The 26,749-nt window shown below is 35.4% G+C and overlaps 1 protein-coding gene across 3 annotated transcripts in view; it reads left to right on the top strand.

Moving 5' to 3' along the window:
• The window catches only part of LOC127830978 (uncharacterized), a 51,881-nt gene that overhangs the window by 16,123 nt on the left and 9,009 nt on the right, over window positions 1-26,749 (top strand). The gene's annotated exons all lie outside the window — the stretch shown is intronic.

Genomic DNA, 26,749 nt, shown 5'->3' with positions numbered 1-26,749 from the left:
GGGGAAAAAAGTACTTAAAGCTGCATCGAAAAATGTCAATGTGTTCCTGCTTTGCAACTTCTTTAGTTCATTACAAAATCATCATTTTTTGCTGAGCTGACGGTTGCAATTACTGTTTTGGCTAGAGCTTTTCAATCAGTTAAAATTTGTTTTCAGCTTCATAAGTGAAAAAAACAAACTAGGTGGTTGTTACAACTTACAAGTGATTACGCTTATTTATTATGTCCTTTGAGAACTTGAATTAGGTAATGTTGTATCTGCAGTCATAATTTATACATGTATTCATTTTTATGGATTCTCAAATTGATTGCCATTGATTTCATTGTTAATCCTATAAGCAATATCAGGTTATCTTTAAACAAGAAATATCTTTTTAAAAAGATTGTGGTTGGAGTTGGTGAAAGGTAAAAAGTTAAATGAATGAGATCAAAAAGATAGCTAATGTCTTTTTCTGTGCAGTTCTTAGCTGCATCACAGGCAGTACGGGATGTTATGTGTTGTTTTTGCAGCTTATTTTACATTATTACATATTGCTGGTCATAAACCTTTAGATACAAAACAGAGAACCAAAAAAATAATGGAAGTGAAATTAAAACATATGAGTCAACCGGCCACATGCGAAGTATCCGTACATATTTTAAATATTTATACGCGCGTTCTTCAAACAAACCTGTTTTAGTGGTTTGTCGGGCATTGCTATTTGATTCGATTATTTACAGTATTGAAAATCATCGCGCTCATGCTTAATACATTAGTCAATATGGTGAAAACACATTAAGAATCTATTATTGACATACCATAATTATATCGCTAAATATCTGCATTTAACACATTTCTTGTCTAAAGAAAATTCCAGTTCACCTAGTTCAAGTGATAGCGTCTATATTATATAACGATTATTTTACTGGCCACTAACTGACCCTGTTACCTTGCGGGTTGGAATGCAATCCATTAAAGTGAGGCCATGCTTCCACTGCTGGAACGACGGCTTGCTTAAAACTTGATACTTTACAATGTTAAATGTTCAATTTCAAAAACAATTTAAGATGGTTTGACCAAAACGAATATCAGGATAATGAAAAATGATACTTTTATGAACTTAAATATACTAGTACACAGACAGGAAAATGGAAGTCATTACTAAATAAGAGAACATAGCCTTTAAGTACAAACGCTGTGGCGCTAGCAATCCTCTGAAAATAAAAGGTGCACGCACAAACTGTATTAATGTCTAGAGTTGAGTGTAAAACTGTTCTATCTATCAACCCTTTTCATTAGAGATAAAAAAATTCATGCTGAACACGCAGCAAAACAGTGTTACAAAGACGCGCTCATGTTTCCAATGTTCCGGTGGTATGCTCAAATCAGCCAATGGAATAAATGAAGTGTATTCATTCGTGTCTAGCCGCGGGAAATTTTATTTGAATTTTATTGGACACTTACAAAGGTCAGGTAAGGTCAAAAGTGACGTTAAACAGCTACGACAAAAAAATGTTCTCTGCTGCCAAAGAGTATGGCCAGAATAATTATAGGTTATTAGACGTTTCACTGTACAATACGGAGATATATTTGGACGAGCACACAGTTTGAAGTCATATTGGACGAGCCGTTAGGCGAGTCCATTATGACTTCAAACTGTGTGCGAGTCCAAATATATCACGTATTGTACAGTTTAAACGTCTAATAAACTTTTTATTCTATATCCTCATTACCAAACCAGCTTTCCGTATTTTTTATTTTCATTCATTGATTACGCACTTTATGACGTATCTCGTGTGACGTCATTTCTCTGACGAAACATACTAGTATAAACAAGACTCTGCATTTTAGGGACAACAATATGGAGGTGGTAGTCTTTAATAAATCTAGTAGCAAATTATACCATTTTTATAGCATTGAACGAATCCAAAAGGCAAAACGTATTGCGGATTGTGTGTTTGTCATGCATAATTGTTAACTTCGATAGGAATAAAACAACTCGCTCCGACAGGATTACGAATTCGTAAATTGTGTTTTGGCCTTTGGGTCAGAATGGTGAGCATGTGTACAAACGCTATCAACAAATACTGTGGTTTAAAAAACATTTCGATAAATGGATGGAAGAACAGAAAATGGAAAATGGAAATGCATATCATTGTAACTTAGTTGTTATTAGGCTAGCATTGGATTAAAGTTGTCATTGCGGTTAATAAAATTGATTTTTTGTTTTGCTGTTGCATATTTGTTTTCAATTTCTATCAATAACAATATCACTTGCTTTTGCATTTTTTTTAAATTTCTAACAATAAAAATTAATTAAATATCACATTCTCGATTGTTTTTTTATTTCCTCTCATATTTTCAATAGGAAAGTATTAAAAAGAGACATACAAGCAAAATATCGCCTGTGTGAATCGATTATAGTACATTCGGATACTTTTTCTCGGTAACGGCTTTTATCGTTATAAAACAATTGCTTAGTGCACTTGTACTCAACTGTCCAATATGGAAAAAATACAGACTTTTTGGATCCAATACCGGAATATATTGGACGGTCACGTGGTACATATGAAGAATGCCGATTGGATGAATTTATTGGATATAGAATAATTAATGTTATATTGATTCATTATTTTGCTGATTAGAGTTGCGGTACTTTTGTTTATGAATTATAGGAACCACACATATTAGATAAACTAGTCCAAATAAGTGTCTAAGCAATACATGCAAAAATTTATAAATGGTCCTTTAAGAGACATTTTGTAGTTTTAAACAGAGTATACATGTTTCTTAACTGCTTGTTAATGGAACATTTCTTTCGACTGTAAATATTCTTAAGTAAACTTTACTGATTTCACCCATGTTTACGATTTGCTTTCTTTTTTTTAAGGAATGGAGTTATGTTGTAAATTGTGTTCATGTTTATTTCACATTTCTGCTCTAAGTCCTAAAATTTATGTAAATCAGTTTGAGTGGAGTTGTAGATATTCAAAATTACTAGCACATTGCAAGTACAAGCATTTTTAGCTCGACTATTATATATGAAATATATATAGTGGAGCAATCCTATTCACCCCGGCATCTGCGTTAGCGTGCAAATGTTAAAGTTTTCGTACTACCCCAAATATTTTCTTTGTCCCTTGACATATTGCTTTCATATTTTGCATACTTGTTTACCAACATGACCCCAACCTATAAACAAGAGCAGACAACTCTATCAAGCATGTTGTCATAATTATGGCCCCTTTTCCACTTAGAATATGCATCATATGTTGAAGTTTTCGTACTACCCCATTTATTTTCATTGTCCCTTGACATATTGCTTTTATAACTTCTTTATTTATGATCAAATTTTATTATTACTTTCACAAAACAACACTTTATACCTAGTGTTTTTCCCAGGAGGGCAAAGGGACATGGCGCATTACTTTCAAAAAGGGCTTTTTAGCGCGCAGTTTAGGCAAAAAAAGGCAAAAACCGTTCCGTGAATACCTGAATGAGGGAGAAACATGTAATCGCATCAGAGGCAGTTGTGGAAAAACATAAAATATAAAAAAGCACATGTAATGGAATATAGTAATTGATGTTTTTAACTTACTTTGATTTATTTTAATATATTTACCTAGCAATGTACATTTAAGTTCCATGCTGTTTCAATACACTGTACAGCACGACAAACATAATAAAGCAATATATGCATGTGAATCTGCTTATACACAGATCCACTAACATATAAATGAAACCATGTTTTGTCTTATCCCATTTCCAACGATAATCTTGTCAGATGTTTAATATTGCGAGTAAACTGATCGCTAACAATATGTAAGCACTCGTTTCCATGAAATATCGTGATACACCCACTGAGTAGATTACAAATAAGTATGTTGTCACTATCTTAAACATTTTTATGCATCGTTGATTATCACAGACATTTCATTAATTCCTTCTGAATGTATAATCTCCATCGTAAATTTGATCGTTTACCATGTTTGCCAAGTCACAATTTAATTCTGTATGTCCGCCATGTTGTCAAAATGTCAAATGATGAACGCGACAGGTGTGCATAGCAATATAAAATCGTCTAATACGTCCGCCTAATACGCGATTAGCAGTTTGTTTAAGTAGTACACGTCTCAGTAATTAATTCAATAATTAATTGTCTTAAAGACAATATCGATAAATAATTGATTTGTTTGTGTTTTTAAATGTAATTATGGGTAAACATATATGGTTTGATATAACTGAATTATGTATGAAATGCACAATTGCCACGAGGATAACATCGAGCTTTTCATTAAATCTCCAAAGTAACAGTCCACGATTTTATCGTGGAGGAGTACAACTTACCGACCGATTAGTGGTATAACATATCGATTGATACAGACATGGGGTTATTCACGCATGACTTATTCACAAACGCGCTGCCTAAGAGGCCATAATCTGATACTAGTCGGCTAAGAAATTTGGTCAAGGGGCAATTAAGATGTTATCAATAAGAGCAAAAAACAGCGGGTGCTCATGAAAGGGCAGGGCGGCGGCTTTGCAAAGGGCAGTGTGGCACTAAATGGCTTTGAAAGGGGCAGCGTGGCGCTACAAAAAAGGGGCATGGCGATTTGCCACGCTAAAAAGGCCTGGAAAAAACACTATTACCTAAATACCACGATGGAATCCACCCAAACAATACCCCACGCCCCTACCCAGAATCACTTCCCCCCTCCAACCCCCCCCCCATTTTTTTTTTAAACATCATCTAATAAATTACCCCACCCCACATTATACCCCCCTCTCACCCCCCACCCCTCCTACCCCCCACCCCCCAATTTGTTTTTGTTTTTTTTCTTTTTTAAACATCATCTAATAAATTACCCCACCCCACATTATACCCCCCTCTCACCCCTCACCCCCACCCTACCTCCACCCCCCCCCCAATTTTTTTTAAACATCATCTAATAAATCACTACTACCCACATTATACCCCCATCTCACCCCCTCCCTACCCCCCCCCCCCCCCCAATTTTTTTTTTATTTTTCCTTTTTTTATTTTTGAAAGATCGTCTAATAAATTATTGAATATGAACAATTTCCCCATGATGGCTTAGGTTATACTGTAAAGCACTCGAATAGTCGAGCACGCTGTCCTCTGACAGCTCTTGTTATGTCTCCCAGTCTATACTGGGGGACATATTGTTTATGCCATGTCTGTTTGTTGGTTTGTTTGCATCAAACTTTAACATTGGCCATATGTTTTGCAATATTGAAGATAGCAACTTGATATTTGGCATGCATGTGTATCTCATGGAGCTGCACATTTTGAGTGGTGAAAGGTCAAGGTCATCCTTTGAGGTCAAAGGTCAACTATGTTTGAGGGGGGGGGCATAGTGTTTCACAAACACATCTTGATTTTTTCAAATTTGCCTCACAGTATATCACGCGATTGATCTATAATGTTTTCTTCCTCATTGGGGAACACACAAAGTCCTTATATCAACAATTGTCTTTCCGCCAAAGAATTGATTTACAATCAAATTTGAATAAACTCATGTCCAATCTTTTTTGCAAACCAGTGGCAAGCAGTGCATGATTCTTTCTGCCTTTAAAAAAAATATTCTTACTGGATATGCAATATTTGCACCAAAAGCTTGAGACTAATTATCACTGACAAGAAGAAGTAAGAACATAGTAAATTAGACTAATTATCACTGACAAGAAGAAGTAAGAACATAGTAAAGCTTGAGACTAATTATCACTGACAAGAAGAAGTAAGAACATAGTAAAGCTTGAGACTAATTATCACTGACAAGAAGAAGTAAGAACATAGTAAATTTGTACTGTCAACATTGTTTTAATTAGTGCTATAAGATATGTTATTTTGGTATATCAACTTTGGCATTATTGTTATTTCCCCTGGCTTTATTATAGATTGCAGATCATGAGTAAATCCAATCAATTCTCCTTACCATTTGGGTATTACTTTTCTGATTGATTGACACAATTTGGAGAATTTGATGCAATAAAGTAACGAGAAAAAAATTGTCTGTATTTTATGTTTGCTTGTTCATTCTGTGGCACAGCTGATTTATTTTTGTCTGTGGCAGAAACATGCAGGGGACAATGTATGACAGGATAAACATGAAACAGAATATATTAAGATTTGTAGCTACAGGCTGTTTTGGCATATTGCTTCTGGTTTACATGAATATCAGCTTTTATGCAGTGGTACCTCAGCTTTTCTTGTGAACAATTATTGTCCCCTACCGGTTTTACCGGAGGGGACTTATGGTTTGCGCTTTGTCTGTCTGTCAGTCTGTCTTTCAGTCTGTCTGTCACACTTTTCTGGATCCTGCGATAACTTTAAAAGTTCTTAATATTTTTTCATGAAACTTGCAACATGGATAGATGGCAATATGAACATTATGCACTTCATTTCATTTTGTTCCTACGTCAAAAAATGTGGTTTCAAAAAAAAAAAATAAAAAAAAAATCTGAAATTTGTGGAATTTCTGACAATGATGGAGCCGGTAGGGGACCATATTGCTTGACAATAGCCTTGTTTGAATTTAAGTAATATAACTAAAATCAATTTTGATAAAATTTGGACTTTTATTTTTGTGACAAAACCATGAATCACTTTTGCTTGACATTTGATGAAAATAACAATCTTTGTTTTTTGAATTAAGCAAATTATCCAATTACCGGTATGTAGAGTGTTAGATTGCTGTTTACTTGAGACCTATGCCAGCTCAAAGTTTACTTGAAAGTACACGTAACTACAATTTTGATACAATAAATATTAATATTCTGGGATTGGGGATATTGAATTAATTCATGAGACCAATGTTTGTCATCAATGTCACAGCCTTATTTAACACACTGTATGTGTAACCTTTCCTTTATTATGGGACTCTTTTCTGTCATAATACAAACCACACATCCATATATTGTATATCTAAAATCCTCTCCACTGCTTCTGAATAAATCTGCAATCAAATGTAAATAATGGTTGTGGTAGCCCAGTTGCAAGCATGATGACAATGTTCAACTTTCTACATACGCCATTTTTGAATTAAAACACATAATAATCTAATTGGATAAATAATTTAAGCTTCAAAGGCTTGAAAAGAAATAAACAGCAATAAAATTAATATAAGAAAAAGGACATCAACCACATATTTATTCAATCTCTTAGATAAATAATCAGTTTTGTTCAATGCTTTTGGCAAGTGTATTTCCCCTGACTTTATTATAGATTGGCAGTTATGAACAATACAAGTCAATTCTCCTTGAGGATATTTACTGTGATTGATTGACACAAAATGGGAAATTTGATTTAATTAAAAGACAGGGCCATGCTCTGTGCAAAAACAGTTAAATGCATGTGCGTAAAGTGTTGTCCCAGATAAGCCTGTGCAATCCACACAGGCTAATCAGCATCAACTCTTTTCATTTTATTATATTTTTTGTGTAAAAAAGTCTCTTCTTATCAAAAATTAAGTTTAGGCCAAAAGTGTTGTCCCTGCATAGCCTGTGCGGAATGCACAAGCTAATCTGGGATGACACTTTACGCACATGCATTAAACCCTCTTTTCACATAGCACGGCTCAAATCAAACCTTGTCTGACGTTAGATTCTGTGGTGCTGCTGATTTCATTTTGTAGGATGCATACAAATACAGGGATACCTGCTTATTCTTAGCCTTACAAAGATCTACTGTTTTAGCTCCCCTGAGGTTGTAGTGCTCATGGTGAGCTCTTGTGGTCAGTCTATGCCTTGCTGCAGTGATTGTTTGTTGCCATGTTTTTCCACCAATGGGCATCATTTTTTTAACTCGTCCAAGATATTATTGGGATGAATCTTCTGACCAAGTTTCATGATTTTACTATAGCCTAAAATAGCCATATAAGGAAAAATGCCCCGCCCCCTGGTGGCCATGTTTTTCAACCAACCGACATCATTTTCGAACTCATCCAAGATATTATTGGGATGAATCTTCTGAACAAGTTTCATGAAGATCAGACAATAAATGTGGCCTCTAGAGTGTTAACAAGATTTTACTATAGCAATATATAGCCATAAAAGGAAAAATGCCCCGCCCCTTGGCAGCCATGTTTTCCAAGCAAACGTAATCATTTTCGAACTCATCCAAGATATCATTGAGACCAATCTTCTGACCAAATTTCATGAAGATTGGACAATAAATGTGGCCTCTAGAGAGTTAACAAGTCAAATGTTGACGCCACACAATGCACAACGGACAAAAGGCGATCACAAAAGCTCACCATGAGCACGTTGTGCGCAGGTGAGCTAAAAACCGGAGGTGAAAAACCCAATTAAGCTCAAAGTAGGGGGTGAAAATTTTTGCTAAAACTCTATTGAATTTACAAAAACCCTCAAACAGGGGGTGATCAAATATACCCCGAAAGTTATCTATAGCCCTGTTTGCATTTTTATGCATTTAACCAGTGTTACTTATTCATTTGGACAAATTATAATTAAAATAGACTCTTGCATATGTAAATGCATCATTTAAATTAATTTGACTTCTTAACTGGAATTATAATGAGATTTTTTACTCTTCAAAATAATTATTTCCGTATCCATGCAGTTTAAAAGTACAGTCCAACCTGCCCGAGCAATCACCTTTGAACAGCGACCACCTGTCCATAACGACCACAACGATTTCCTTTAGAACGATTTCACTATATATTGTACCTGCCAATAACGCCCATCTGCAAACAACCAGGGACCGCCATTTTACATTTCAAATGTCGATTTTGATAGCTAACAACGACCACTTCAACGACCAGCAACCGCCATTTTACATCCCCAAAAGTCTATTTACTTACAAAATCCTTTTAATTATCATAATATAATGTTTTATAACGAATTATTTGGATTTTACAAAAAAGCAAACATTAACTTATTAATAAGATATTGTTTGCATGAAATGAATAGTTTTACTCAAGAAACTCTCTAAAGTGGTCTCTATTCCAAGCTTTAAGTCTTATTCAAAAGTCACATGATACAATGCTACAAGTTCTGTTTACACCATTTAAACGAATGATACAAACACCTTGGCTGACCTTTGTAAGCGTACGATAAAGTTTCAATAGAATTTCCATCCATTAGGCCTGCATGGAATTTTCATATTTGTTAAAACTGTTCTAAGAAGAAAACATGCAGTCTACAATAAGCTATTGCATTAACATTAACCTCTTATTCAATTTACTTCTTTTTTATGAAGTATAGGCTAAACACACTTCCAATTCTGCATTGTCTTTTATAAAAAGGGATACTGCAGTGTGTTTTGCAGCGATGATACAGTTTGTGTGTGCCCCTTTATATTTATCAGATTTTCAGCACCAGACTGTTTTTACTTAAAGGCTATTTTCTCATATGCAGAAAGTATGACCATATTAAAAAATTCAATTTCTAGGGAATTTTTGTATACAGTAGACTCTCTGTAAACTGGACGGTCTGGGGACCTGCCTGATCGTCGGGTTTTCAGAGAGTTCCGGTTTACCAAGAGTAGGCATATTGCCAATATATACATTGTATGAATTGTGTGCAAAATCATATAAGAATACAACGAACCATAATTATACATTAACATGTACCGTGTGATAACTGTACTCATGTAATGTTTATGTTTAAAGTATTCTTCAAAAAATGTGTTTTTTTTCGAATAAAAGCAAAGAACATTCCATACTGACTTGTTTTGATTAATCCCAAAGTTAGCGTGATGCTTTTTACATGTACATACTTTTACATGCGTACATGACATTTTATCATCTCCATTTATCTGGAGGTTGCGACATTTTAGATTTGAAAGTCTTGTAGATTTTAGATTATTAATACTGAAGATGCGTTTGAAATAACGAAAAGGCAATGAATGAATTTACAGATAGATGGATGGATATTTAACGGTCATATTTCTCACAGTTTCATCTAACAAACAAACAAACAATCATTTAAAACATGGCTATAAGATCTTTTAAACTACCTGAGAAGATCACAAGAAAGTGATCATCGCAACGACATGCATTTATTTTGTAATAAAATTGTTTTCATAAGCTTAATAAAACAATAACGTCAATCACTTTTTGGTGTTACCACACGTCTATAATAGACATTCACAGTTTGTTTTACATTATTTAATCGAACTTCAATAGCGCGGTTAGGACTTGACACCTTTATGGTATGTTTAATCCGATTATCGATAATTGCGCGAGCGGAATGTGTGAAACCGCCTTGGACATCTTGAAAATGACAAAATTCAAGGACATATCTGTTCGGTTTCCGGTTTGAGAGAGTTCGGTTTATTCAACATTAATTTACAAAGAAATACAAGGGGAAAATACGGCACTGGCCCAACCATTCACAATCGGGAGATTTCCGGTATTCGGAGATTCCTGTATTGGCAGAGTCTACTGTATATATGTTGTATAAAGCATATATATATATATATATATATATATATATATATATATATATATATATATATATATATATATATATATATATATATATTTATTTATTTATTTATTTATTTATTTATTTATGATAAAATCCTATAAATATATGGAAAAAGACACATGTGTTGAATAATTTCATATTTATGTATGATATTTTCATATGATTTTCATGTTCGAAATGTTTATATATGTATGCAATATTTTCATACATGTGGTAAAATTCTGATATTTGTGTTGTAACCTTTTCAAAGTATTTGTGTGGTTTAAATGTTTGTATTTGTGTGCAATTAAATGGCTTTAAGTATAAGAAAATGGCCATATAAATAATAAAGCTGAAATTTGTAATAAGAATTAAGTAAAAAAGTGACTGTTTTGTGAGCGCTTTTGGCGGGAGAAAACAATATGGTGTTTAATTCAGTTAAAGGTATTGTTTACTTAAGGTTAGCAACTTGGTATTTGACATGCATGTGTATCTCATGGAGCTGAAAATTTTGAGTGGTGAAAGGTCAAGGTCATCCTTCAAGGTCAAAGGTCAAATATATAGCTTCAAAGCGGTGCAAAAGGGGACAAAGTGTTTCTGACAAACACATATCTTGTTTGAATTAAACAAATTATCCAATTACCGGTATGTAGAGTGTTAGGTTGCTGTTTACTTGAGACCTATGTCAGCTCAAAGTTTACCTGAAAGTACTTGTAACAACAATTTTGATACAATAAATCTTAATTAATATTCTGGAATTGTGGATATTGAATTAATTCATAAGACAAATTTTGTCCTCAATGTAACAGCCTTATTTAATACGTTGTATGTGTAAACTTTCCTTTATTGTGGGACTCTTTTCTGTCAGAATACAAACCAGACATTCATATGTTGAATATCTAAAATCCTCTCCACCACTTCTGAATTAATCTACAATCAAATTTAAATAATGGTTGTGGTAGCCCAGAAGCAAGCACTATGACAAATTTAAATTTTCTACATACAACATTTCTGAATTAAAACACACAATATTCTAATTGGATGAATAATGTTAGCTTTAAAGGCTTGAGTAGAAATAACAGCAATACAATTTATATAAGTAAGAGGATATCAACCAGATATTTATTCATTCTCTTAGATAAATAATCAGTTTTGTTCAATGCTTTTGGCAAGTGTATTTTTCATCTGACTTTATTATAGATTGGCAGTTATAAACAATACCAGTCAATTCTTCTTGAGGATATTTACTTTGATTGATTGACACAAAATGGGAAATTTGATTCAATAAAAAGACAGGGCCGTGCTCTGTGCAAAAGGAGTTAAATGAATGTGCGTTAAGTGTCTAATCAGCGACGACTCTTTTCACTTGTATGATATTTTTCCTTTTAAGAAAGTCTCTTTTTAGCAAAAATTAAGTTTAGTCGGAAAGTGTCGTCCCTGCATAGCCGGTGCGGAATGCACAAGCTAATCTGGGACAACACTTTACGCACATGCATTAAACCCCCTTTTCTGAGAGTACGGCTCAAATCAAACCTTGACTGACGTTAGATTCTGTGGTGCTGCTTATAACATTCTGTATGATGCATACAAATACATGGATACCTGCATATTCTTAGCCTTACAAAGGTCCAGTGTTTTACAAAAATGTAGCTCACCTGAGGTTGAAGTGCTCATGGTGAGCTCTTGTGGTCTGTCTATGCCTTGCTGCATTGTTTGTTGCTCTAGATTTTCATCCAATCTTGATGAAACCTGGTCAGAACCTGGTAAATGTGTGTTCATAAATTAGGTCACAAGGTCAAAACCAATAATACCACTTTAGAAGCCACATTTAATACTAAATCTAGATGAAACATGTTTTAATAAGTATATTAATCGTGAGAATATCAAGGCCATATTTAAATCAGGGTCAAGTGGGTTCAGAAACTAGGTCACCAGGTTGATTCTTTGATGTGTACCTTGAATTCAAGTGAGCACTCCTGGACCATTATAGCTCTCCTGTTAACTATGTTATCCCATGTTTACATGAAATTCAAATTAGTAGGTCTTAATGTTTTAAACTAAAAATTCAGTATGATTTCAATGTTTAAAATAACCGGGCATTACAATAATTTGTCCTCCATGCGAGACAAGTATGTTTGAAGATGTATCTGTAATGCTTTCTTTCTCTTGGGACTGGTTTCTGTCAATATGCACACCCGAAAAGGTTATTTACAAAATTCTCCTTCTTGCCACTTTATTGATCAAATTTGAACAGTGATATTTGTTATGCTCGTTGCAACCCACTGAGGAACGGTGACAACATTCATGCTTTTGTCAGTTTCATTTTTGAGAGAAAGCACAAAATATTCTTATTGGATGCATAATGTAAGTTCCAGGGGATTTAGAGGAAATAGAAGAAAGGGCATGGGGCAACTGTTGGCAAGTAGTTTATGAGTGCAATAAGATGTATGATTTTTAACCAGGTTTTCCGAAGGAAAAAACCGGTTATTAGATTGGCGAATGTCGGTGGGCTGGTGCTGGAACAAGCTAATCCGGGCCATAACTTTGTCGTTCATTGTGAGATTTTAAGATCATTTGGCACATTTGTTCACCATCATGTGACGGTGTGTCGCGCGAAAGAATTACGTCAATATCTCCATGGTCAAGGTCACACTTTGAGTTTAAAGGTCAAAAATGGCCATAAATGAGCTTGTCCAGGCCATGACTATGTCATTTATTGTGAGGTTTTGAAATAATTTGGGGTATTTGTTCACCATCATTGGATGGTGTGTCATATGAAAGAATTATGTCGATATCTCCAAGGTAAAGATCACACTTTGAGTTCAAAGGTAAAAAAAATGGCAATAAATAATCTTGTCCGGGCCATAACTATGTCATTCATTGTGAGATTTTAAAATTACACAGTACATTTGTTCACAATCATTGGACGGTGTGTCATTCAAAAGAATTACATTGATATCTCCAAGGTCAAGGTCACACTTAGAGTTCAGATGTCGAAAATGGCCATAATTGATCTTGTCTGTGCCATTATACTATGTCATTCATTGTGAGATTTTAAAATCACTCGGTACATTTGTTCACAATCATTGGATGGTGTGTCATGGGAAAGAATTACGTCAATATCTCTAAGGTCAAGGTCACACTTGGAGTTCAAAAGTCATAAATGGTCATAAATGAGCTTGTCCCAGCCATAACTATGTCATTCATTGTGAGATTTGAAAATTACTCTGTACATTAATTTTGTTCACAGTAATTGAATGGCGTGTTATGCAAAAGAATTCAATAGTTCAAAGTTCAAAATGGCCATAAATGATAATGGAATAATAATTCTTAAAAAATCGCCATAAATTAGCTTTTCTTGTTTTGTGAAGACAGCATGCAAAATATTTTGTGTCAATGCAGCATGTAGGGGTATACGTCATGTGTGACAAAGCTCTCTAATTATAAATATTTATTTTTTTAAACCTGGTTTTGTGAAAATTTTGTCCCTTGTTGTGCATTGCCTTCTGCGAGCTTATTTCTTCTGGCCTTATTAAAATAGATAGATGATCGTGATAAAATCTAATAAATCCTTCTAAATAAATTGGGGATATTGTATAAAAGGTAGATTGACCGTACAATGCAAATTTGATGCAATAAAATAACTGTGACAAACCTTGTCAATTTGTTTACCGTTTGCCTCTCGATTCCTTGCTGCTAACTGTATTCTGTCTCAGGCAAGCACACACACAGAAATGTGCTCATGTCAGGGGTTGAATAACAGAAACATCATAGTTAATATCTTTTCTTATAAGTATGTATAATTTGTGATTTTGCTTATAATTTTGTTTCTTTTTATTACATTCAATTATGCTTGTGGAAAATAGAAAATAAGCAATATCAACTGTAATAAATGAGCCAAAGATAAAAACAATATTATTTATATGAACTTTTTAAATTTCTTAATTTTACAAAATAGTGCATACACTGCTTCTTGAAAAGAAAATTAATTGGAAATCAAATAGGAATAAATTAAAATTTGTTTATGTTTGTATTCAAGCTAATAATAATGTGAACTTTGGCATTAGGGATGTTGAAAGTAATCTACATTTTTATATATTTATATTTTTTAGTCCTTCATGTAACACCAGGATGTAAATCAATGTGTTTGTAATGTTGTCTCTCCCTACGGACTGAATGCTGTCAATCTTCACACTGTAAAGTCTGATATCAACAATCTCTCTGCTGCAGAATTGATCAAATATCATATTTGAGTCATAGCATTTCTTATAGTTTTTTTTGCATCCAAACGGCAAGCAGTTGCAGTATTCCCTGCGTCTGACTTCTTCATTCACCAGGGAACGAACAAAATGTTCTATTTGAATTATAATGTCGGTTCCAAGGGCTATGGTGGAAATAACAGTAAAAAATAGGAGTAAGATTATATCACAATAGATAAACGTACTCTCCACAAAAGGATAAAAAGCTGTTGTGTGAAGTTCTACCTTGGGATAACTGTGTTGTTTTGTAACCATTAATTGTATGCATTTTTACCAGTGTTACTTATTCATTTTGACAAATTATAATTAAAATAGACTCTTGCATATGTAAATGCATCATTTAAATTAATTTGACTTCTTAACTGGAATTATAATGAGATTTTTTAATCTTCAAAATAATTATTTCCGTATCCACGCAGTTTAAAAGTACAGTCCAACCTGCCCGAGCGATCACCTTTGAATAGCGACCACCTGTCCATAGCGACCACAATGATTTTCCTTTGAACGATTTCACTATATATTGTACCTGCCAATAACGCCCATCTGCAAACAACGACCAGGGACCGCCATTTTACATTTCCAAAAGTCGATTTTGATAGCTAACAACAACCACTTCAACGACCAGCAACCGCCATTTTACATTCCCAAAAGTCTATTTACTAACATAATCCTTTTAATTATCATAATATAACGTTTTATTATGAATAATTTGGATTTGACGAAAAAGCATACATTAACTTATTAATAAGATATTGTTTGCATGAAATGAATAGTTTTGCTCAAGAAACTCTCTAAAGTGGTGTCTATTCCATTAGCTATAAGTCTAATTCAAAAGTCACATGATACAATGCTACAAGTTCTGTTGACACCATTTAAACGAATGATACAAACACCTTGGCTGACCTTTGTAAGCGTACCATAAAGTTTCAATACCATTTCCATCCATTAGGCCTGCATGGAATTTTCGTATTTGTTAAAACTGTTCTAAGAAGAAAACATGCAGTCTACAGTAAGCTATTGCATTTACATTAAAATATTCCATTCACTTCTTTTTTTATGAAGTATAGGGTAAACACAATTCCAATTTGCTTTTATGAAAAGGGATACTGTGTTTTGCAGGGATGTTAAATTTGTGTTCAGCGTGAAACAATTGTACCTTTTATAAAAGGGCTACAACAGTTTTACACTCAACTCTCAACATCAATACAGTTTGTGTTTGTCCCTTTATATTTATCAGATTTTCAGCGCCACGCTGTTTCTACTTAAAGGCTATTTTCTCATATGCATTAAGTTCTACCATATTAAAGAATTAAACTTCTATGGTATATTTGTATATACATATATATATATGTTGTATAAAGTCATATATATATATAAAGTCATATATATATATAATAAATGATAAAGTACTATAAATGTATGGCAAAAGACACACGTGTTGAATAATTTCATATTTATGTATGATATTTACATATAATTTTTATGTTCGAAAAGTTTATATTATTTGTATGCAATATTTTCATACATGACTGTGGTAAAAGTCTGATATTTGTGTTGTAAACTTTTTTTAAATATTTGTGTTGTCTAAACATTTGTATTTGTTTGCAATTATTTAAATGGCTTTAAGTGAAAGGAAATGGCCTTATAAATAATAAAGCTGAAATTTATATTTTGAATTAAATATTAAAAAAAGTAACTGTTGTGAGCGCCTTCGGCGGTAGAAAACGATTTGGTGTTTGATTCAGTTAAAGGTATTGTTTACTTAAGGAAAGGGTCAAAAATGCCGAGTTGATTGTGAGCAGAATAAGCCTGGAGCATGAAGATATCGCTGCATCATCAATGGGATATGGTGTAACCAAAGAAACAGTTATCCACAGGCAATTGGCCTGAAAAAAGAAGGCTTATTTAACCCTCTCCTAAAACCTGGGTTGATTCGGCTTCAGGCTTATTTGGCCCTCTCCTTAAATCTGGATTGATTCGGCTTCAGGCTAATTTAGCACTCTCCTAAAACCTGGATTGATTTGGCTTCAGGCTTAATTGGCCCTCTCCTAAAACCTGGATTGATTCGGCTTCAGGCTTATTTGGCCCTCTTAAAACCTGGATTGATTCGCCTTCAGGCTTATTTGGCCCTCTCCTAAAACCTGGATTGATTCGGCTTCAGGCTTATTTGGCCCTCTCCTAAAACCTGGATTGATTCGCCTTCAGGCTTATTTGGCCCTCTCCTAAAACCTGGATTGATTCAGCTTCAGGCTTATTTGGCCCTCTTAAAACCTGGATTGATTCGCCTTCAGGCTTATTTGGCCCTCTTAAAACCTGGATTGATTCGCCTTCAGGCTTATTTGGCCCTCTCCTAAAACCTGGATTGATTCAGCTTCAGGCTTATTTGGCCCTCTTAACACCTGGATTGATTCGCCTTCAGGCTTATTTGGCCCTCTTAAAACCTGGATTGATTCAGCTTCAGGCTTATTTGGCCCTCTTAAAACCTGGATTGATTCGCCTTCAGGCTTATTTGGCCCTCTCCTAAAACCTGGATTGATTCAGCTTCAGGCTTATTTGGCCCTCTTAAAACCTGGATTGATTCGCCTTCAGGCTTATTTGGCCCTCTCCTAAAACCTGGATTGATTCGCCTTCAGGCTTATTTGGCCCTCTCCTAGCACCTGGATTGATTCAGCTTCAGGCTTATTTGGCCCTCTTAAAACCTGGATTGATTCGCCTTCAGGCTTATTTGGCCCTCTTAAAACCTGGATTGATTCGCCTTCAGGCTTATTTGGCCCTCTCCTAAAACCTGGATTGATTCAGCTTCAGGCTTATTTGGCCCTCTTAAAACCTGGATTGATTCGCCTTCAGGCTTATTTGGCCCTCTTAAAACCTGGATTGATTCAGCTTCAGGCTTATTTGGCCCTCTTAAAACCTGGATTGATTCGCCTTCAGGCTTATTTGGCCCTCTCCTAAAACCTGGATTGATTCAGCTTCAGGCTTATTTGGCCCTCTTAAAACCTGGATTGATTCGCCTTCAGGCTTATTTGGCCCTCTTAAAACCTGGATTGATTCAGCTTCAGGCTTATTTGGCCCTCTTAAAACCTGGATTGATTCAGCTTCAGGCTTATTTGGCCCTCTTAAAACCTGGATTGATTCGCCTTCAGGCTTATTTGGCCCTCTCCTAAAACCTGGATTGATTCAGCTTCAGGCTTATTTGGCCCTCTCCTAAAACCTGGATTGATTCAGCTTCAGGCTTATTTGGCCCTCTCCTAAAACCTGGATTGATTCGCCTTCAGGCTGATTTGGCCCTCTTAAAACCTGGATTGATTCGCCTTCAGGCTTATTTGGCCCTCTCCTAAAACCTGGATTGATTCAGCTTCAGGCTTATTTGGCCCTCTTCTTAAACCTGGGTTGATTTGGCTTCAGGCTTATTTGGCCCTCTTAAAACCTGGATTGATTCGCCTTCAGGCTTATTTGGCCCTCTTCTAAAACCTGGATTGATTCAGCTTCAGGCTTATTTGGCCCTCTCCTAAAACCTGGATTGATTCAGCTTCAGGCTTATTTGGCCCTCTTAAAACCTTGATTGATTCGCCTTCAGGCTTATTTGGCCCTCTTAAAACCTGGATTGATTCGGCTTCAGGCTTATTTGGCCCTCTCCTAAAACCTGGATTGATTCAGCTTCAGGCTTATTTGGCCCTCTCCTAAAACCTGGATTGATTCAGCTTCAGGCTTATTTGGCCATCTTAAAACCTGGATTGATTCGCCTTCAGGCTTATTTGGCCCTCTCCTAAAAACCTGGATTGATTCGCCTTCAGGCTTATTTGGCCCTCTTAAAACCTGGATTGATTCGCCTTCAGGCTTATTTGGCCCTCTCCTAAAACCTGGATTGATTCAGCTTCAGGCTTAATTGGCCCTCTCTTAAAACCTGGGTTGATTCGGCTTCAGGCTTATTTGGCCCTCTTAAAACCTGGATTGATTCGCCTTCAGGCTTATTTGGCCCTCTCCTAAAACCTGGATTGATTCAGCTTCAGGCTTATTTGGCCCTCTCCTAAAACCTGGATTGATTCGCCTTCAGGCTTATTTGGCCCTCTTAAAACCTGGATTGATTCGCCTTCAGGCTTATTTGGCCCTCTTAAAACCTGGATTGATTCGCCTTCAGGCTTATTTTGCCCTCTCCTAAAACCTGGATTGATTCGCCTTCAGGCTTATTTGGCCCTCTCCTAAAACCTGGATTGATTCGCCTTCAGGCTTATTTGGCCCTCTCCTAAAACCTGGATTGATTCAGCTTCAGGCTTATTTGGCCCTCTTAAAACCTGGATTGATTCGCCTTCAGGCTTATTTGGCCCTCTTAAAACCTGGATTGATTCGCCTTCAGGCTTATTTGGCCCTCTCCTAAAACCTGGATTGATTCAGCTTCAGGCTTATTTGGCCCTCTTAAAACCTGGATTGATTCGCCTTCAGGCTTATTTGGCCCTCTTAAAACCTGGATTGATTCGCCTTCAGGCTTATTTGGCCCTCTTAAAACCTGGATCGATTCGCCTTCAGGCTTATTTGGCCCTCTCCTAAAACCTGGGTTGATTCAGCTTCAGGCTTAATTGGCCCTCTCTTAAAACCTGGGTTGATTCGGCTTCAGGCTTATTTGGCCCTCTTAAAACCTGGATTGATTCGCCTTCAGGCTTATTTGGCCCTCTTAAAACCTGGATTGATTCGCCTTCAGGCTTATTTGGCCCTCTCCTAAAACCTGGATTGATTCGCCTTCAGGCTTATTTGGCCCTCTTAAAACCTGGATTGATTCGCCTTCAGGCTTATTTGGCCCTCTCCTAAAACCTGGATTGATTCATCTTCAGGCTTATTTGGCCCTCTTAAAACCTGGATTGATTCGCCTTCAGGCTTATTTGGCCCTCTTAAAACCTGGATTGATTCGCCTTCTGGCTTATTTGGCCCTCTCCTAAAACCTGGATTGATTCAGCTTCAGGCTTATTTGGCCCTCTTAAAACCTGGATTGATTCGCCTTCAGGCTTATTTGGCCCTCTCCTAAAACCTGGATTGATTCAGCTTCAGGCTTATTTGGCCCTCTCCTAAAACCTGGATTGATTCAGCTTCAGGCTTATTTGGCCCTCTTCTTAAACCTGGGTTGATTTGGCTTCAGGCTTATTTGGCCCAAAATTAACTGAGCTTATTTGACCTCGATTCAAATCAATTCTTGTAAAGTTTATAAAAGCATATATAACTGTAAGATATGTTAAACTAGTTCTAAAATAGTTATAAACTAAATAATGAATTAAATTGTAAGTGTTTAGTTTCCCATAACCACCTGCACTTACAAGGTTACATTCCAAAACGAAGAATGGCATTGCAACAAATGAATCCTTCATTTCAAATCGGTATAACTGAATAGCTTGAACCGCCCTTTTGCCAACAGGGCTTTCAGTAAACCTAAAGGGCCTCATATGCTTATTTTGAATATTTTTCAATATATACAACAGTTTCGGTGCCCCAATATTCGTTTTGACAAAAAATATGGTTAATTGTTTGCAAAATTGACCTTCAAACATGTCAAGGTATTACATTTTGAACAAGCTGTCATTGCAGCAGTGGATAAAATGCATTGACATAATGTATTGCAGTCAATCTCCCAATTTATCAATCTCAGTTTGTGGTCAGGCAAAGAATTTGTTATAAATTATATCGTGTTCACTAAGTGAATTGGATCTTTGTTTCCTCAAGAAATATTTTCTATTAAGAAATTGGGCGATATTATTATGGTATCAAAAATAGATTCTTAACGAGTTCAAAAATTCCATGAAAAATAATTTTAATATTTAAATTAGAATTATTACACAAAATTGATCATATTATTGAGTATAAATGTAATCATTCTATGGTATTATCAATAATTAAATAAAATAACAATTCAAACCATTAAAACAGGTCTATTTAAAGAAGGGACGGATAAATATTTTAAATATGTATATATGATTCATGTGTGGCCGGTTGACTGATATGTTTTTATTTGATTTATATCCTTCTTTTGTATATCTTTTCTGTATCTATAGATATATGATTTATAATATTTAATAATGCGAAATAAGCCACGAAATCAGGCGCAAAACCCCATTGGGTGTCATGCAGCTAAGAACTGCACAGCAAAAGGCATAGGCCATCTTTAATCTCATTGATATAACTGATTATCTTTCACCAACACAAGCCAAACCGATGCCGTAAATCTTATTTACATATATTTCTTGTTATAAGTGCAGTACGATAGAAACTTACTTTTATGTTGATGCTTTTGCATGTTAGCTATTTTCTCCTGACTTAATGTATTCGTTATCATAAGCAATTCCAAGCTATTCTTGTCAAAAAATGGGGATATTACATTTCCGATTGATTGACCCAAACCCATCATGCAAATTTTATGCATGAAACTAACCAAAATAAATTGTGTCAGTTTTTTATGTTTGCTTGTTAATACTGTGGTGATTTTTAATATATTCTGTATTTGACACATATAGAAGGGCCTTGCTTATGCAGGGGGTTAACCCTTTCCCACTCAGAAGCAAAGTGAAAATGGCTTAGTGCAAACAGCATAAAACGAGAAAAGCCTACGAGTAACTCGCAGTCTGTTATGATTCTATGCTGTTTGCTACTCATCAGTATCTTAGGGTTGGAAACAAAGTGTTTCAAACTTGAACATGTTAAGAAAGGACTGAAATTTAATGTGATTTTCTAAAGGACTTCAAATGCGTCAAAGTGCGTTTCTGAGTGGTATTTATTTAAAGTCACTATCACGCTCACCAATACATACGGCTACTGTATTATGCTATATAAAAACATTCGACAACAAGTAGTACCATACGATGGTTAATTACAATAGGAAGTAACATTGATGTAAAAACGTTATATTACAAGCATTCGGCAAGTTTTAAGCATCTAAATATCTAAATATCGTTCCACGATGTAATCTACTTTCGCTTTCGAGTCAGGATCGGACTCATTTGGGTTGCGTTCATTTGCATAATTTATACAAGCCATTTTCGTATTCGCTAAGTTCCAGTTACCCAGAATTCATTTCGATTTCATAGAATGATTATTCATGAGAGCTACGTCATGCTTCCGGCGCTTACCGTATCCAATCTCGTGTTCGCCCGTAAATGTTCGGATATTTCACGGGAGATATAAATGGAATTATTTGTGGCCACAAAAAAATAAAAACGAGCATTTTGTATCTCGTTAAATCAATTCTACCAGACAACATCTAACGTTGAAATTTTGCATTTTGCTAAAAGGAACATTGATTTTTGTATGGGTTAGCTTTATTTTACAAAATATTCGATATTTTTTAGCGTGATTGTTACTTTAAATCTATTTGTAAATGTATGCATTTTGTATTTAATCTTTGTGTGTTACAGGATAAAAGTTAAAATAACTTCACATTGATCATTTTCATGTGTCATTTATTTATTTATGGTTTGGCGGCTTATATAAGGTTGGCTTCATATCGCTCACAATAGCTGCTTAATGCTTTTAGTTTTACTCAAGCAGCTATTCTTGTAGTTTTTAAATTAAGACAAAAATGTATTATAATGCTGCTGATACTTGTTGTTCTATGTTGGGATCAACATACGTAATATGTTATTCTTTGCTTTTAAACCTTGTTTTTATGTGACATGGCATGGGAGGCATAATGAATTGCGCTAGTTGGGAATTACTTAACTTGTCACTACATTAATAATTACTTTTCTACAAAAATATAAATTAATTATATTTAAAGTAACCCACAAATTCATTTAATTCAATTCATTTAAGCAATATTGTTCTCCATGTCTGGCCAGAATGTAAAACGCTGTAATGTTTCTGTAATGTTGTCCTTCTATTTTGGACATTGACACCCAAAGGTCTTAAGTCAATAATCCTCTCATTTTCTGTCAGGAATTGATCTGCAATCAAATTTAAATAGTGGAATGTGTTATGTTTGTTTGACAATCCTGTGGCAAGCAGTGTCACCATCTTGTGCTTACTCGAGCTTCGTTTCCTTGCAAAAGCACATAATATACTAATTGGGTAGGTGATGTTGAATGCATAAGACAAAATAATAGTATGCAATGGCAGAAATATGACACATTAAAAGTGTATTTTTTCCAGGAGTTATTGACTTAGATTATTGAAATGCCACTTGTCATTTGTTTGTGAGATCTCAGGCATTATGATCCAAATTTAATCAAACTTAATATAAAGCATCCCATTAAGGTGGATATGTGCATCCTGGTAAGGTATTTGTGGTTCAACCCATGGCATTAGCAGTGACAACATTTCATGATTTGAATGTTTCATTTGAAAGGAAAACTTCAAAATATTCTAAATGAAAACATAATGTTGGGTTCATAGGCTTGAGAAGAAATACCAGAAAAGGAGTAAAAGAAAGAAAATATCGCAACTTTTAACCCCATTTGTATGTATGCAAAACAATAGAAAGTTATTGTCATGCATTGACTTTGTTATTTCCCCATTCTTAATAATACACTTTATTTTAAATCCAATATTATCTCTCCTGAAAATTCTGGATTTTCAAATATTATATTTCTAATTGCTTGGCATGAAACGTCAATGATGAAATAAAGTGTATACTGACCAAGCTCCCACTGTGTGGCATTATGCGTTCCTTCAACTGGACATCTATTGTTACTTATTTTTAGCTCGGCTGTTTTCGGAGAAAACCCGAGGTATTGTCAAAGCCAGCTCTATGTGTCGTCAGCCGTCCACCGTAGGCCTCGTGCTAAAACCTTAACATTCGCTCTAAAATCAAAGTGCTTCCACCTACAACTTTGAAACTTCATATGTAGATGCACCTTGATGAGTTCTACATGCCACACCCAGTTTTGGGTCACTAGGTCAAAGGTCAAGGTCACTGTGACCTCTAAAAAAATAATCTGACAAGCTTTTGCCGCCGAGCATTGGCACCCGTTATGCGGTGCTCTTGTTTATTTATATTTTACAAATAAATGATAAAAATTGGAATGTGTTCACATCAAATTCCTAAGCTTCCATAAAAATGCCAAAAGCTTACATAAAAATGCCAAGAAACTTTTGCATTTTGCAATGATATTTGAACTGAACTGAATTGCTTCTGGATTACATTTCATTTATAGTCGGCCAGTAACTGGCTTAATGATGCTTGTATGTAACAAGTCCTGTTAGCAAAGAAATGTCTCAAGATTATTACAGTCTTGAATTGGCCCCGATTGCCAATATTTTGACAAATTTGACTTGCTAGTAATGTTTGGTATTGGAATCGCCGCTATTGATCTCATATATGGACAATATCGTTCACTTGGATGAATTTTGGGAACTTTCTTTGGGATAGCAACACCTCTTCAGCTCGACATGAAGGGCAGATATTGAGATCGCTGCTTACTGTGTGATATACAACACAGTAATATCTTGTGACATTATGTTTGGATTTTTTGGGACATGTTCTTCATCAAAGGTTATTAGTTAGCGCAGTAAATTTTATTTTTATTTTTGTTTTACCAATATTTCGTGTTATAGATTTATTTGAAGTCTTAGATAAAGTAAATGCATTATAATTATGTCTTATTTGCAGCATTCACAATATTTTCTTCTTTTTTTAAATTGATACAAATGTATAATATAGCAAGAAGACAGATATTTAAAAGGAACCCATATATCTGCATATCTATAGTTTGTAACTTTTTATAATAAAACTGTTGTATGAAATATAGGAAAAATATAAGCTAATTGATGTGAATTAAAATGTGTAAAGAGGCATTATAAATACTATCAAACCTCGTTATTATTTACGTTAGTGTGGCCAAGAAATACTTTGAAATAAGGATTTTTTTAACTAAAGAATGAAATGAATAATTCCTTTATTATCTTAATAACAATTATAGTAAGAGCGCAGGGCCATATACAAAAGGGCCAAACAACACAACCTGACTTCACTTTTAACATGCTTACAATTATGACATTTGATTATATTACTTTATGTTATTTCATTTTTATTGACTGGTAATTATTATCAGTAAGATGCAGTCAAATTCATTGAAATCTTAAAAATACTCAACTTTGAAAACTGAGGAATTTTTAAATTATCGAATTCCGGAGAGCCCCAAAAAAGTTTCAGACATCCATACCGACAGACTGACAAAATTTGCGGGCCCAGTAAAATCCCCCAAACAAACGAATACTTACCAATTTTAAATAAAATTTTGTCACTGTCACACTCCACTAAACTAGTAGAGTACAAGAATTCGTCTATACACAACGAATTCTAAAAGCGCACTGAAAATATGGTCACGGTTCGGCGCGCATCTCATGTGGTCTCGGAAGTAGTATGACGTAATAGAATCTTATGTTGATTCATGTAGTCATTTTAACTCTATTGCTTATATTATTGTCATGTCTTTTTTTATGAGACAAAAATATGAGCATTGTTTGTGTCAGTAAATCATGTTCACATGTCTTAAAGTTTTTGTCTAATTAGTAACTGATTGATTCTGCAAGCAATCTCTGAATAAGTTGTTTTAATTAAGATATGGGACCAACATGAGCATTGTTTGTATTAGTAAATCATGATCACATGTCTTAAAGTTTTCGTCTAATTAATAACTGATTGATTCTGCAAGCAATCTGCAGTTTTTGGAAAAGTCAAGACAACCTGGCCTTTTATGTCCCACATGGGTGCTCCAAAAGCAGCAATCATAAGACAACCTGGCCTTTTATGTCCCACATGGGTGCTCCAAAAGCAGCAATCATAAGAAAACCTGGCCTTTTATGTCACACATGGGTGCTCCAAAAGCAGCAATCATAAGACAACCTGGCCTTTAATGTCCCACATGGGTGCTCCAAAAGCAGCAATCATAAGACAACCTGGCCTTTAATGTCCCACATGGGTGCTCCAAAAGCAGCAATCATAAGACAACCTGGCCTTTTATGTCACACATGGGTGCTCCAAAAGCAGCAATCATAAGACAACCTGGCCTTTTAATGTCCCACATGGGTGCTCTAAAAGCAGCAATCATAAGACAACCTGGCCTTTTATGTCCCACATGGGTGCTCCAAAAACAGCAATCATAAGACAACCTTGCCTTTAATGTCCCACATGGGTGCTCCAAAAGCAGCAATCGTAAGACAACCTGGCCTTTAATGTCCCACATGGGTGCTCCAAAAGCAGCAATCATAAGACAACCTTGCCTTTTATGTCCCACATGGGTGCTCCAAAAGCAGCAATCATAAGACAACCTGGCCTTTAATGTCCCACATGGGTGCTCCAAAAGCAGCAATCATAAGACAACCTGGCCTTTTATGTCCCACATGGGTGCTCCAAAAGCAGCAATCATAAGACAACCTTGCCTTTAATGTCCCACATGGGTGCTCGAAAAGCAGCAATCATAAGACAACCTTGCCTTTCATGTCCCACATGGGTGCTCGAAAAGCAGCAATCATGAGACAACCTGGCCTTTCATGTCCCACATGGGTGCTCCAAAAGCAGCAATCATGAGCTTGCCAATCAAAAGCTCCCTGACGTCATAATTTTCTAGACAGTCTTGAGTAGTGATCCATCAAATGTCTCTCGTCCATAGTGAGCCTGACCTCTCCAGCATTTTCTTTAGCAAATGAATTACTGTAAAATCACTATTATTTGTTGAAGATTTTGTGGGTTGAACAACCACATCGGAAAATGACCGACTCAAATTCTTATTTCTTTTCCAAAAAGCAGGAATCTGAAAATTAAGATGTCCGCATAAAAGTCATTTTTAGCTCGGCTGTTTTTGGAGAGGTATCGTCTTAGCCAGCTCGTCCGCCGCCCGCGTAGTGCTAAAACCTTAACATTGGCTCTTAAATCAAAGTACTTCCACCTACAACTTTGAAACTTTATATGTAGCTGCACCATGATGAGTTCTAAATGCCACACCCATTTTTTGGTCACTAGGTCAAAGGTCAAGGTCGCTGTGACCTCTAATATAAGTTAAAAAAAATCTTCTGACAAGCTTTCATTTTTTCAAAACTGCACCTGCAGCCGAGTGTTAGCATCAGCTATGTGGTGCTCTTGTTTA

The sequence above is a fragment of the Dreissena polymorpha genome, chromosome 1 (assembly GCF_020536995.1).
Source record: "Dreissena polymorpha isolate Duluth1 chromosome 1, UMN_Dpol_1.0, whole genome shotgun sequence".
Taxonomy (NCBI): Eukaryota; Metazoa; Mollusca; class Bivalvia; order Myida; family Dreissenidae; genus Dreissena; species Dreissena polymorpha.
This window is presented reverse-complemented; position numbering and strand designations above follow the sequence as displayed.